This window comes from Haliotis cracherodii, unplaced genomic scaffold (genome assembly GCF_022045235.1).
Source record: "Haliotis cracherodii isolate W230 unplaced genomic scaffold, xgHalCrac1.p SCAF_25, whole genome shotgun sequence".
Taxonomy (NCBI): Eukaryota; Metazoa; Mollusca; class Gastropoda; order Lepetellida; family Haliotidae; genus Haliotis; species Haliotis cracherodii.
In genome coordinates this window covers 372,911-388,618 of record NW_027266281.1, presented here as the reverse complement: position 1 = coordinate 388,618, position 15,708 = coordinate 372,911, and the positions used below count along the sequence as shown (strand labels likewise).

The 15,708-nt window shown below is 44.6% G+C and overlaps 1 protein-coding gene across 1 annotated transcript in view; it reads right to left on the bottom strand.

Annotated features, from left to right (window-relative positions):
* LOC139472773 (uncharacterized) overlaps window positions 1-2,087 on the bottom strand; it is a 79,939-nt gene extending 77,852 nt beyond the window's left edge. The window contains exon 1 of the mRNA XM_071255240.1: window positions 2,019-2,087. The gene's annotated coding sequence lies outside the window, so the exon portion shown is untranslated. The remainder of the gene's footprint in view (window positions 1-2,018) is intronic.
* Window positions 2,088-15,708: the final 13,621 nt, after the last annotated feature.

Here is a 15,708-nt window from a genome sequence, read left to right as displayed (position 1 = left end):
ACACCACATGAGGTAACTCTCAATTACTCTCCGCGAGCAACGTTGCTTAACTTTACTCGATTTGTGTCATGCTGCCTGTGTAGGACCACGTGCCAAGCTGGAGATACTGACACTGAGATCACAATAACCTGACAACTTTGTGCATTTGTATAGGTTAATGATTAAACCATGAAACTGAATATCAAGCAATTCATAAATATAAAATATCTATCATCAGTGGCCATTTAAACCGTGATGAGTGTGGGCCAAAGGGCTCATCTCCAAACATGTAAGTCATGCAAAGTTTTTAATAAACCATATCATAATCAAAAGAGCTCTTTGTATTTTCTATCACAAGCCTATGAAGATCCAAGTAGAGAAGAGGTCTTCAGCAACCCATGCTTGTCAACTAAGGGCAGAGCTCCAGATAACTTTTTGAGCAATCAAGTTTTTACTCTAGGGCTTCTATTTTAATTGGGTTATTACATTTTTCATTGGGTAACTAATATTTTTTCACTCATCTATTCATCACTCTATTGGGTTTTCCCCAAAATTAGTGAACATTTAAAGATTTTAAAAAATTAAATAATGTTTTAGATGTATATACAGAGCTGCAGATAAACTGCATATTTACATAAAATACCCTCAAACAATATTCAAAACCCAATTACTTTCAATTATGTTGCGTACAGAAATGCATGCAATAAATGAAAAACTCAAATGTATAAAAACAGCATCCGTAAATACCCAATGAAGCTTTTTCTCGTGAGTACAAGGGAGCTGATTTCCGAAGTACAATTACGGGCTAATATTACATTTAATGCATGCGTTTCAGTACACAATTTAATTGAAAGTAATTGGGTTTTGAATATTTAAGGGGGGTATTTTACGCAAGTACGCTGCTTATCTGTAGATCTGTAATGTGACCGGGTGGTCACACTCGCTGACTTGGTTGATGCATGTCATCATATCCCGGTTGTGTGGATCGATGGTCATGATTTCACCTTCACTTCCTCACACATACCTCAGGCCTCCAAGTTACTACTAAAACGATGGCCAATGCTACCTTAATTTCAATTTGTCTTCTGTCTGAAATTCAGAGGTTGCCAAATGACTACCTTGAAAAATATCTTGTGGCAACTAAATTCTATTGCTACACATCTGAAGACACAAAAATAAATACAAGCTGATCTTGGAAAACACGTCTGCTGATAACTGTACTCTCAAATAATTCCTCTTAAAGACAACAATGAACCGAAATACATAAATATTAATGTAATTAGTACTTTATTTAGTTGACAATGCTCAATGGATAAGCAAGGATATGCCTATAATATAGTAACATAAATTGCATCATTGTTCGAGTCACAAGTAACAAATCAAGTACAGTTACCACTAAAAAAACAATAACAAGACTAACTTGTACATATTATAATAGTTATTTGATAAAAGATAATTTCAAATGCTTTTGGCTACCCACAATATTGGCTTGACTTTTTGATTTAACCACTGGCTACCTGGAAAAAATACTTGAAGCCACTTGGTAAAAATTTAAACTTTGAGGCCTGTACCTCCATTCAAATATCACAACATTTGGATACGAATTGAAACACAACTGAATTGGACAAATTCAATATTCAAAATAGTAGATCTATTTGGTCATACATATTGCTTCAGCGTATATATTCAGCCCTTCCCGATCCTGAAATTTCATGGACACCAACATCAAATTTCGCGATGAGTTCACCATAGAGTGGAGACATTTCATGGATATGGCAATTCCTTGGTTATTTACTAGATCCTAGAAGTCGACATTGCTTATTTCGTCTAACATACAGACGTATACAATCACAAACAACCACCAACTGTTACATGGGCGTTTGACGTCTCTACTAGCAACTGGAACTATCTGCTCACGATGTCACAAGAACTTCCCGGTTTTCACATAAAAGTGAGTTTTTTGGCCAGCCTCATCCGAATTACAAAACATACAACTTCTTAATATGACATACATATACAATGTGTTGATATATACTCACTATTACCGACATAAATTTCACAAAGCTCAGAAGTTTCTCCCGCGTTTTCAATCGTTCTCGACAGTGACACGGTCAAGGACGTTTGAAAACCAACTTCCGCCAGCTGACTTCCTCATCCGTTACTACCAACACGTGCTTTTGTTTACATTTTAGCGGTACGCACGTATTTGGTGTTGAGACTCGGTGTAATAATAGAGTATGAACTTTTCAAGTAAGTTAATCGTATTCTATCACGCATAAGAGCCAAAGCTTAGCTAACATGAGATTAGAGGATCATTTAGGTGACAAAACGGCACTTGAAAGAACCGAAAACGGCGCCAACAAACATAGCTTAGGTTGCAACGGTAAGTTTTCGGGCTCAAACTATATATTTTGCACATATTATGAAACCTTTTTAACACAACTAATATTTCATGATGAAGAAACGGGAGTAGTGCATTGGAGCGTGGGGCACGGTAACGGTATAGCGAGACAGCGGTCGCACTATAGCGCGGTAATAGAGCGGATGGTAGAGCTCGGGCTGCGCCCGGTAAAGTGCATTGATTCCGAAGTAACATTATTTTCCTAACTGAAATCTTACATTTTGATGTTACGTCAACACTCCGCTTGTCTCGAACCACGGTAACGCTCGGCACATAATTTCGGGTTACAGCTAAAACGGCACCTCAGCAAAACGTCACCGGGCGGAAACAACAACGCCACAGGAGGCGCAGCTATAAGTTATTGTGAAAACATGATACGCTTTGAAGTTTAAGTACCTTAAAATTACCCAATCTAACTCAATGTCAAGCTGAAACTGTATTTAAATACATCAAATACATCAGATAAAATGTAAATACACCACATCGTTCTTATCGTTATTAAAAGTACAGGTGCCGTTTTCGCCCGACACATAGTAGCCGTTTTCGCCCGACACATAGTAGCCGTTTTCGCCCGACACATAGTAGCCGTTTTCGCCCGACATATAGTAGCCGTTTCCGCCAAATGCGTGCCGTTTTCGCCAAATGCGGTGCCGTTTTCGCCCGAGAAATCGGTGACGTTTAGCTGAGGTGCCGTTTTAGCCTCACTCCATATTCTCGCTGGTTCTCATTGTCCGTATGTTCCGCTGAGTTCTGGTGTTTGTTGTCTTTTTATTATTTTAAAGAAAACAACATTAAGCAAGTATTGCATAGTTTAATGTAACACCAGAATCGAATGCTGCAAACAATACGCCTGTTTGTTTAAAAACGGACGCAAGTTTTAAAAACCAATCTTAATAAAATTATTATATCTAAAACGTAACCTCAGCAAAACGTCCTCGAGAGAAAACGGCACCAAGTGGCAACGACGGAACCTCGACAAAGCCAACAGCTGCTGTTATACACAAAGGTTCACATGCAAACATTCCCGTGAAGATCCGGGATAGAATAGGTCTTCAGCAACCCATGCTTGTCGTAAGAGGCGACTAACGGGATCGGGTGGTCAGGCTCGCTGACTGGGTTGATGCATGCCATCGTATCCCAGTTGTGTGGATCGATGCTCATGCTGTCAATCACTGGATTGTCTGGTCCAGACTCAATTATTTACAGACTGCCGTCATATAGCTGGAATATTGCTGAGTGCGGCGTTAAACAACAAACAACAAACAACAAACAAACAACAAACAAGCACCCATTGGTCATGTGTCGGTTTCGCCAAATTAAATCGGCGACATTTTGTTTCGGTGCCGTTAAAGCCTGCGCCATAAATGATTACAGGCAGCGCACAGAGACAATGTGTCCTTGTCAGATGAGTCAGTGAGTGAGTTGTGTTTAACGCCGCTTTTAACAGTATTCCAGTTATATCGCGGCGTGTCAGCTTAATGTGGGAGGAAAACCCGAAGAGATGCAGGTCTCAGACGTTTACCACTTCGGTGAAACCCACGAGCACGGCAATGGTGCTGACAAACCTAGAAACATAATCGGGGCGAACCGGGATTCGGACCCACAACCATAGGTTTCTGGCGTATCCAGGGGACGTAACTCTGCACAGCGAATCGCGGCACCTTAGACGACAGGGCCACCCCCCCACCCCCACCCCCTTGTCAGATGAGGTACAGACTGAGCTGATAGGCTACAGGTGCGTAATGCAATGTTAACTGTTTAAAAAGTAGGACTATATTTTTTACCACAGCATGGTGAACATACGGAGCGATATTTTGGAGTCATTTGCCTTTCCTGGGTGCGGCGTTAAACTACAAACCAACCAACCAACCTTTCCTGGATGCGGCGTCAAACTACAAACCAACCAACCAACCTTTCCTGGATGCGGCGTTGAACAACAAACCAACCAACCAACCTTTCCTGTTTGTCAGAGGGAATCAGGGGAGAGTCAAGACAAATATCAGTCTCCGGTGGAGGGTCCTAAAACAATACACATATTTGGGAGAGCCATGTAAAAATGAACATTTAAAAATATATAGAGTACCTTCTTTGATAGGCATACAGAAGTTGGAGTACTAAGTAAGGATAAGATATTAGTGACATAAACAAAGAATGAAGCCAGTAATATAAACAACGGGATTATGGCTGATTGGGGTCTACGCCAGGGGTATGTAATAGCCTTGGTCACGGTTGATTGAGGGCTGAAGTCTTTTGATGTTGATGGCTTCTTGTAGTTTCCTGATCTTGAAGTCTTTGAGGTTGGTGGCGAGGGTTGTGACTCTCTCCCACTGGATGCTGTGGCTTGGGTTGTCACGGATGTGGTCTGATAGAGCTGATTTAGAGTCATCTTTGGAGACTGAGCTTTGATGTTTTCTTAATTCGGGTTTTGGGGGGCCGAGATGTTTCTCCGATGTAAGCTTGTCCACAATTGCATGGAATACCAAGTAAGTAAGTAAGTATGCACGGAATGTGGTACACTGCTCCTGATGGTTCTGGCTTGTGGCTGGATGGTGGTTTCCCTGTGGCTTTAATAGAGTTCTGAATAGTCTGACTTCTTTTGAAGACTACATCAATGTTGGCCTGTTTCTTTAAGAGTCTCTGGATTCTGTGGCTAACTTTTCCAAAGTAGGGGAGGCTGATCACAAAGGGTGCAGACTGTTGACGTGGGGATTTCTGAGATTTTTGGTGATGTTCTTTATCATCTGTTGTACTAGTTGCTCAGGATAGAGGTTATGCTGTGTAAATACTTGTTTGGGGTGGCTTAGTTCAGTGGGTAGATGTTTTATGCCGCACTGGTCAATATTCCAACTAAATGACGGCGGACTTAAATAACGATTTTGTACCAAATAAACCAGTGATTAACATTATGAGCAACGCTCCATGACATCATGATACGTTGACGCGCAATCAAGAAAGTTACGGAGCCTTGACACCCGTTACAATTCGTCATCTCGACTGAGAAGCAAAGGTGACTGTGGACCAATTCAAACACTGAATGGGGGCGGTCGGGTAGCCTGGTGGTTTAAGCGTTTGTTCGTCACGCCGAAGACCCAGGTTCGATTCCCGACATGGGTACAATGTGTGAAACCAGTTTCTGGTGTCCCCCGCTGTGATATTGTTGGAATATTGCTAAAAGCGGCGTAAAACCATATTCACTCACTTATTTGTGCTAAGGCCCCATAGGCATTCAGTGTTTGAGTGAGTGAGTGAGTGAGTGTGTGAGTGAGTGAGTATGGTTTTACGCCGCTTTTAGCAATATTCCAACAATATCACAGCGCGGGACACCAGAAAAGGGCTTCACACATGTGGGGAATCGAACCCGGGTCTTCGGCGTGACGAGCGAACGCTCTCCGCCCAAACTAAAAAAAAGCGTTGGACCCAGAACACGAGGGTTGATGCAGGTCTTTGAATTTTTCGAGCCCTATCACGACAGTAGAGATGGGGAAATGACGTCACGCGTTGAACCCATGGATTTTGGGAATCGAACCCATGACGTCAGCCGGACGAGTCAACGCTTTAACCGCTAGACTACCTGCAGTCACAATTACTCATTGCTGATGTCAATACGTTGTTTAGACTATTTATGGAAACAAAATAAATGTAATGTGAGTTTGGATGCACCGCACGTGTTGTATATTTTTATTATTTTACGCAGGTGTTCGGCTGCATTGCCACGTGATGTCATGGTTACGAATTTAACCAATCGGGGCGTACTTCCGTTGCACGAGTTTTGTATGCCATATCAGACCCAATAAAGGGTAGCAGACGACGTACACATTTCTCCAGTAACTGCATTGGAGCATGTCAATTTAACTCCATCAAACACATTTCGTTTACAATTGAGATGGTCATGCCATTAGACACTCACCAAGTCTCACTATTAGCGTTGCTAAACTGTACGCGTTACAATGAAGTCGTGTGGGAATATTCGTTGTGATGTGTTTGAGTGGACGTTGAACAGCGATAAGGTAAGTGCATGAATGTATGATAAAACAACCTAGGGCTGGGACGAGTTCAAATTTACTACCCGGGTACCCGACCCCCTATTTCCCTACCCTACCCGGGTACCCGACCCTACCCTGGTACCCGACCCCCTATAACCCGACCCTACCCGGGTACCCGACCCCCTATTACCCGACGCTACCCGGGTACCCGACTCCCTATTACCCGAATGTACCCGGGTACCCGACCCCGATCACCCGACCCTACCCGGGTACCCGACCCCGATCACCCGACCCTACCCGGGTACCCGACCCCGATCACCCGACCCTACCCGGGTACCCGACCCCCTATTACCCGACCCTACCCGGGTACCCGACTCCCTATTACCCGACCCTCCCCGGGTACCCGACTCCCTATTACCCGACCCTCCCCGGGTACCCGACCCCTATTACCCGACCCTACCCGGGTACCCACTGAAGATCAAGAGTTGGGAACAAGATGTCTGATTGGGAATTGTTTCACCACAGCCCAGGCAGTAACTATAGATACATGTATCACACGATCTGATCATGCGTACACGGAAGTTGACTGAAGCGTTATCTTTACTCAAAAGGAATGTGTGCCTCGTCAGAAAGAAATGCGAACATTAGCGACATGTAGTGTAACCACTGAGCTATAGTGAGTTTTTGTCATTTATATATCACATGACTAACCACGGGTCCGGGTGGTCCTGTGGCTACCCGGATCCTACTCAGGACCCACCCGACCCGAGTTACCCGTCCAAGCCCCAAGTCTCGTATATATTGAATGATATATTCACGAATTTGTCAATCAAACCATCCTGTGGAGATTGTTTGTTTGAACCCCAGCAACATTCGTACGCATGTCGTAAGAGGCACAAACTGTTTCATGGCGCGTCAGAGACTATTGCGCTAATGTTTTGTTCGTTGTTTAACGCCAGCTATATGACGACAGTCTGTAAATAATCGAGTCTGGACCATACAATCCAGTGATTGACATCATGAGCATCTATCCGCGCAATTGAGATGCAATGACATGCATCAACCAAGTCAGCGAGCCTGACCATCCGATCCCGTTAGTCACCTCTTATGACAAGCATAGTCGCCTTTTACGGCGCGCATGGGTTGCTGAAGACCTATTCTACCCCGGATCTTCACGGGTTTGCGCTTATGTGCAGACATGTTTTTTACGTGTGTGTGGCCACGGGAACTCTTTATTCGTCAGTAAATTATAATATATACCCCGTATATATAAGTAGAAACTTAATTATAGTGGGTATATATTTTTAATTACTTACACATACTAAAGTACTCACGGAAATGAAAAAAACCCTGTTTTTCTCAATTTAAAAATCGACACAAAGTGTTACGTAGCTGTAAATACGAAATAACAAAACAACTCGAAAAATACCAGTCTGGATTTGCCAGTTTGATCTCAGTGAACAATACAAAATGTACTTTACAGGAGGTAATTTGTCGGCACTTTCAACATTCAAAAATAAAACCAAGTCCAAATTGACATAGCAGAAACAGACTATAGGCATTACGCACCTTGATCTACTTACACCTGGTTATGCCCTGTTTCACAATAGTCTGTTTTATTCACATTTTTACACACTTTTACGTGTAAAAAGGCATAAAAACATTTGATACACTGTATTTGTGCCACGATCCAATTAGTACTAATTTAGTTGTTTGAATATTTACATATTTTGTATATTAACTGCAATAATTTAAGATCTGAGGTCGAAAAAACAGGGTTTTTTTTCATTTCCGAGAGTACTTTAGTAACGAGTTCCTGTGTGTGTGGCTGCTTGTACTAATGTCATTTTGATACTGCTAGCTTATGCAAAACTTGAGGATAGATGGTTATCTCATGTGTAGTGTCTATTCTGTTGATGGTTTGCACTATAAATTCGATATCAGTGCGGACTAGTACAAGCACGTACGCACACACACGCACGCACGTACGCACACACACGCACAAGCAAACATACACGAGCATGCCCGTTGCTAGATAAGTCCAGTAGTCTTGAACGGTACGTTAAACCCAGTTTCATGCCAGCTTTTTCCCATATAAGCTAAATAATGGCTGTTCCCCAATATCGTAGCCTGAAAGAAAGCAAACTTAACAGCAACTATAGTGGTTAAAGTCCAGGAGAGTCATTAAAATCAAGGTATAGCAACAATTCAAGACATTGGGTCTAGAACATCAGGGTAAATAGGTGAAAACACGTTAGTTGGATCTTTGTTACCTCAATGATATGACTGTATTGTCCCGACATATTTCTTTAGGCCATAAACCTTAAATTAGATATTAATTTAAGGACTGATTTCATAAACTCAAATACGTATTATAGTCAATTCTTATAAATAGATACGTCAGCAATTGTAACTGCACAGACTGCTTACACACAAATAAAACTGTCGACAACAGTGCGCATCAGGGACATTATTCCACCCAATAATGCAACACAAGCCACGCCCTGTCCTATTATCTGACAATCAAAATGACACGTGAGTGAGTTAGTATGGTTTTACGACGCTTTTAGCAATATTCCAGCAATATCACGGCGGGGGACATCAGAAATGGGCTTCACACATTGTACCCATGTTGGGAATCGAATCCGGGTCTTCGGCGTGACGGGCGAACGCTTTAACGACTGGGCTACCCGACCGCCCCCAAAATGACACGGAATCGCTTGCTATTTATTCATTCGGTAGTCATGGTAACCTGAATGTAAACTACGGTTATAACGAACTGGGCCCCGTTCCACAAAGTGATCTTAGCGCTAAGTCGATCGTAACTCCCATTCTTTAACACTGACTTACGACAATCGTAGCGCTAAGATCGCTTTGTGGAACAGGGCCCTGAAAGGCACAACTAATTTGAGTTTGTTATAACTGTAAGCATATATACAGGATATCTACAGCATATAAAAATAAGTTCGTCATATCCGTCAGATCGTTTTAAGCGTGTTTGTTATATACGTTATTTACGGTAACACACCCTCCGTTGATACACCCTTCGGCTAGTAGGTAGGGACTTTGGGTAAGCGACGACCAAGGTGCCTGGACATGGGTTACACATTGCAACTGTCCGTGGTCACGTGGGCTCCATTCTGAGAAAGCCATGCTATGCTGGACTTTCTCTGTGAAGAATGTGGTCAGTAGATATAGGGGTGTATTTTGTTGGTCCGAATGTTCCGAGTAGTGGGGAAAGTATAACCTTCCGCTTTCATGGTGAAGTGTAAGAATGAGTTGCGTGTGCTGTCCATACCCAATGATACCCCAGTTACCGTAGAAAGGCAGTTGTCGTGTCAGCTGAGGTCGTCTGGAAGTCTGATCTCATGTAGGCATATATCGGCAGTCAAGGAGGTGAGGTGAAATGGGGTTAACAGCGCGTCCAAGATTATTGCACTCTTATAGCGACATGCATGGACGCGCGTGCGTGTGTATGTGTGCTAGCCCACTGAGATACCACGCAACAGTTTCACATGAATACCTCACTCAGACTGTATTGTTGTCGCCCCTTAATGCCGGGCGCCAGGCAGGGTAACAACAAATACCCTCACTAAGTATACGGGGCGGATATTGGAAACCTCAAATTGTAACGTTCCGTTCAAATAGTGTATCGTGCTAATATGAAATTATAACCGGCTTCTAAATTCAATAACATATTGCCATTTCTTGTTCAGTCAAAACGCAATTATTTGGCATAAATATGTTTGGGTTGGTCCGTTAAAAGGGGAGATGGGAGTACAGGGCGTGTAACTGTCGAACAAACGCGAGTGGGATTTTCCCATATTGCTTAAATTTCACATGTATGTGTCCCGATCAAATTGAAGACATCGTGATAGGATTGTAGGTCCTGATTAATACTTAGATCCGGACCAATGTGAAGATCTTATTAAGCACAGAGGTCGTGGTTAACATAAAGATCCTGGTCAATATGAAGATTACGATCAACATATATATCTGGGTCAATATCAAGATTATGATCAATATGAAGATCATGGTCAATATGAACATGCAGGTCAATGTCTAGACCATTGTCAATAATACTATGAAGATCGTTATACATTTGAAGAGTCTGATCAACATAAAGATCTTGGTCAATTAATAATATCCTGGTCAATATGATTATCATGCCATATATGAAGATTGCGATAAGCTTGTATATTGTGGTCAATACGAGGATATGGTCAATAAGGGCACCTGGCCAATACGGGCATCTGGTCAATACAGGCATCTGGTCAATACGGGGATCTGGTGCATACGGGGATCTGGTCAATACGGGCATCTGGTGAATAGGGGCATCTGGTGAATACGGGCAACTGGTCAATGGGGATCTGTTGAATACGAGCATCTGGTTAATACGGGTATCTGGTGAATACAGGTATCTGGTCAATACGGGCATCTGGTGAATACGGGGATCTGGTCAATACGGGCATCTGGTGAATACAGGAATCTGGTCAATACGGGGATCTGGTCAATACGGGCATCTGGTGAATACAGGCATCTGGTCAATACGGGGATCTGGTCAATACAGGCAACTGGTGAATACGGAGATCTGGTCAATACGGGTATCTGGTGAATACGGGGATCTGGTGAATACAGGCATGTGGTCAATACGGGGATCTGGTGAATACGGGTATCTGGTGAATACGGGGATCTGGTGAATACAGGGATCTGGTCAATGAAGATCTGGTAAATGAGGATCTGGTCAATGCGGGCATTTGGCCAATACGGGGATCTGGTCAATGGGCATCTGGTGAATACAGGGATCTGGTCAATACGGGGATCTGGTCAATACGGGCATCTGGTCAATACAGGCATCTGTCAATACGGGGATCTGGTCAATACAGGCAACTGGTGAATACGGAGATCTGGTCAATACGGGTATCTGGTGAATACGGGTATCTGGTCAATACAGGCATCTGGTCAATACGGGGATCTGGTGAATACGGGTATCTGGTGAATACGGGGATCTGGTGAATACATTGATCTGGTCAATGAAGATCTGGTAAATGAGGATCTGGTCAATGCGGGCATCTGGTCAATACGGGTATCTGGTGAATACAGGGATCTGGTCAATGAAGATCTGGTAAATGAGGATCTGGTCAATGCGGACATCTGGTCAATGAGGACCTGGTGAATACGGGGATCTGGTCAATGAGGATCTGGTAAATGAGCATCTGGTGAATACGGGGATCTGGTGAATACGGGCATCTGGTGAATACGGGGATCTGGTCAAAACGGGCATCTGGTGAATACGGGGATCTGGTCAATACGTCATCTGGTCAATAAGGATCTGGTCAATACGAACATCTGATCAATACGGGGATCTGGTCAATACGGGGATCAGGTGAATACGGGCATCTGGTGAATACGGGCTTCTGGTCAATACAGGCATCTGGTCAATACGGACATCTGGTCAATACTGGCATCTGGTCAATAAGGATCTGGTCAATACGGACATCTGATCAATACGGGGATCTGGGCAATACGGGGATCTGGTGAATACGGACATCTGATCAATACGGGGATCTGGGCAATACGAGGATCTGGTGAATACGGGCATCTGGTGCATACGGGGATCTGGTGAATACGGGGATCTTGTGAATTTGGGGCATCTGGTGAATAAGGGCAACTGGTCAATGAGGATCTGATGAATACGAGCATCTGGCGAATACGGGTATCTGGTGAATACGGGTATCTGGTCAATACGGGCATCTGGTGAATACGGGGATCTGGTCAATACGGGCATCTGGTGAATACAGGAATCTGGTCAATACGGGGATCTGGTCAATACGGGTATCTGGTGAATACAGGCATCTGGTCAATACGGGGATCTGGTCAATACGGGCATCTGGTGAATACGGGGATCTGGTCAATACGGGTATCTGGTGAATACGGGGATCTGGTGAATACAGGCATCTGGTCAATACGGGGATCTGGTGAATACGGGTATCTGGTGAATACGGGGATCTGGTGAATACAGGGATCTGGTCAATGAAGATCTGGTAAATGAGGATCTGGTCAATGCGGGCATCTGGTCAATGAGGATCTGGTCAATACGGACATCTGGTTAATGAGGACCTGGTGAATACGAGGATCTGGTCAATGAGGATCTGGTAAATGGGCATCTGGTGAATACGGGGATCTGGTGAATACGGGCATCTGGTGAATACGGGGATCTGGTGAATACGGGCATCTGGTCAATACATGCATCTGGTGAATACGGGGATCTGGTCAATACGGGCATCTGGTTAATGAGGACCTGGTGAATACGGGGATATGGTCAATGAGGATCTGGTAAATGAGCATCTGGTGAATACGGGGATCTGGTGAATACGGGCATCTGGTGAATACGGGGATCTGGTCAATACGGGCATCTGGTCAATAGGGGGAACTGGTCAAAACGGGCATCTGGCCAATAGGTATCTGGTGAATACGGACATCTGGTGATCAATACGGGGATCTGGGCAATACGGGGATCTGGTCAATACGGGCATCTGGTCAATACAGGCATCCGGTCAATAAGGGCATCTGGTCAATACGGGCATAGGGTCAATAAGGATCTGGTCAATACGGACATCTGGTGATTACGGGGATCGGGTCAATACGTCATCTGGTCAATAAGGATCTGGTCAATACGAACATCTGATCAATACGGGGATCTGGTCAATAAGGGGATCTGGTGAATACGGGCATCTGGTGAATACGGGCATCTGGTGAATACAGGCATCTGGTCAATACGGACATCTGGTCAATACGGACATCTGGTCAATACGGGCATCTGGTCAATACGGATCTGGTCAATACGGACCTGTGGTCAATACGCGCACCTGGTCAATGAGGATCTGCTGAATACGGGGATCTGGTCAATACGAGGACCTAGTGAATATTGGCATCTGGTGAATACAGGGATTTGGTCATTGAGGATCTGGTAAATTAGGATCTGGTCAATGCGGGCATCTTGTCAAAACGAGGATCTGGTTAATGATGATCTGGTTAATACGGGCATCTGGTCAATACGGGGATCTTGTCGATTGGGGCATGTGGTCAATACGGGCATCTGGTGAATGGGGGCGTCTGGTCGTTATGGGCATCTGGTCAATACGGGCATCTGGTCAATACGGACATCTGGTCAATGAGGATCTGCTGAATACGGGGATCTAGTCAATACGAGGACCTGGTGAACATGGGCATCTGGTGAATACTGGCATCTGGTGAATACGGGAATCTGGTGAATACGGGGATCTGGTGCATACGGGGATCTGGTCAATACGGGCATCTGGTGAATAGGGGCATCTGGTGAATACGGGCAACTGGTCAATGGGGATCTGTTGAATACGAGCATCTGGTTAATACGGGTATCTGGTGAATACGGGTATCTGGTCAATACGGGCATCTGGTGAATACGGGGATCTGGTCAATACGGGCATCTGGTGAATACAGGAATCTGGTCAATACGGGGATCTGGTCAATACGGGCATCTGGTGAATACAGGCATCTGGTCAATACGGGGATCTGGTCAATACAGGCAACTGGTGAATACGGAGATCTGGTCAATACGGGTATCTGGTGAATACGGGGATCTGGTGAATACAGGCATGTGGTCAATACGGGGATCTGGTGAATACGGGTATCTGGTGAATACGGGGATCTGGTGAATACAGGGATCTGGTCAATGAAGATCTGGTAAATGAGGATCTGGTCAATGCGGGCATTTGGCCAATACGGGGATCTGGTCAATGGGCATCTGGTGAATACAGGGATCTGGTCAATACGGGGATCTGGTCAATACGGGCATCTGGTCAATACAGGCATCTGTCAATACGGGGATCTGGTCAATACAGGCAACTGGTGAATACGGAGATCTGGTCAATACGGGTATCTGGTGAATACGGGTATCTGGTCAATACAGGCATCTGGTCAATACGGGGATCTGGTGAATACGGGTATCTGGTGAATACGGGGATCTGGTGAATACATTGATCTGGTCAATGAAGATCTGGTAAATGAGGATCTGGTCAATGCGGGCATCTGGTCAATACGGGTATCTGGTGAATACAGGGATCTGGTCAATGAAGATCTGGTAAATGAGGATCTGGTCAATGCGGACATCTGGTCAATGAGGACCTGGTGAATACGGGGATCTGGTCAATGAGGATCTGGTAAATGAGCATCTGGTGAATACGGGGATCTGGTGAATACGGGCATCTGGTGAATACGGGGATCTGGTCAAAACGGGCATCTGGTGAATACGGGGATCTGGTCAATACGTCATCTGGTCAATAAGGATCTGGTCAATACGAACATCTGATCAATACGGGGATCTGGTCAATACGGGGATCAGGTGAATACGGGCATCTGGTGAATACGGGCTTCTGGTCAATACAGGCATCTGGTCAATACGGACATCTGGTCAATACTGGCATCTGGTCAATAAGGATCTGGTCAATACGGACATCTGATCAATACGGGGATCTGGGCAATACGGGGATCTGGTGAATACGGACATCTGATCAATACGGGGATCTGGGCAATACGAGGATCTGGTGAATACGGGCATCTGGTGCATACGGGGATCTGGTGAATACGGGGATCTTGTGAATTTGGGGCATCTGGTGAATAAGGGCAACTGGTCAATGAGGATCTGATGAATACGAGCATCTGGCGAATACGGGTATCTGGTGAATACGGGTATCTGGTCAATACGGGCATCTGGTGAATACGGGGATCTGGTCAATACGGGCATCTGGTGAATACAGGAATCTGGTCAATACGGGGATCTGGTCAATACGGGTATCTGGTGAATACAGGCATCTGGTCAATACGGGGATCTGGTCAATACGGGCATCTGGTGAATACGGGGATCTGGTCAATACGGGTATCTGGTGAATACGGGGATCTGGTGAATACAGGCATCTGGTCAATACGGGGATCTGGTGAATACGGGTATCTGGTGAATACGGGGATCTGGTGAATACAGGGATCTGGTCAATGAAGATCTGGTAAATGAGGATCTGGTCAATGCGGGCATCTGGTCAATGAGGATCTGGTCAATACGGACATCTGGTTAATGAGGACCTGGTGAATACGAGGATCTGGTCAATGAGGATCTGGTAAATGGGCATCTGGTGAATACGGGGATCTGGTGAATACGGGCATCTGGTGAATACGGGGATCTGGTGAATACGGGCATCTGGTCAATACATGCATCTGGTGAATACGGGGATCTGGTCAATACGGGCATCTGGTTAATGAGGACCTGGTGAATACGGGGATATGGTCAATGAGGATCTGGTAAATGAGCAT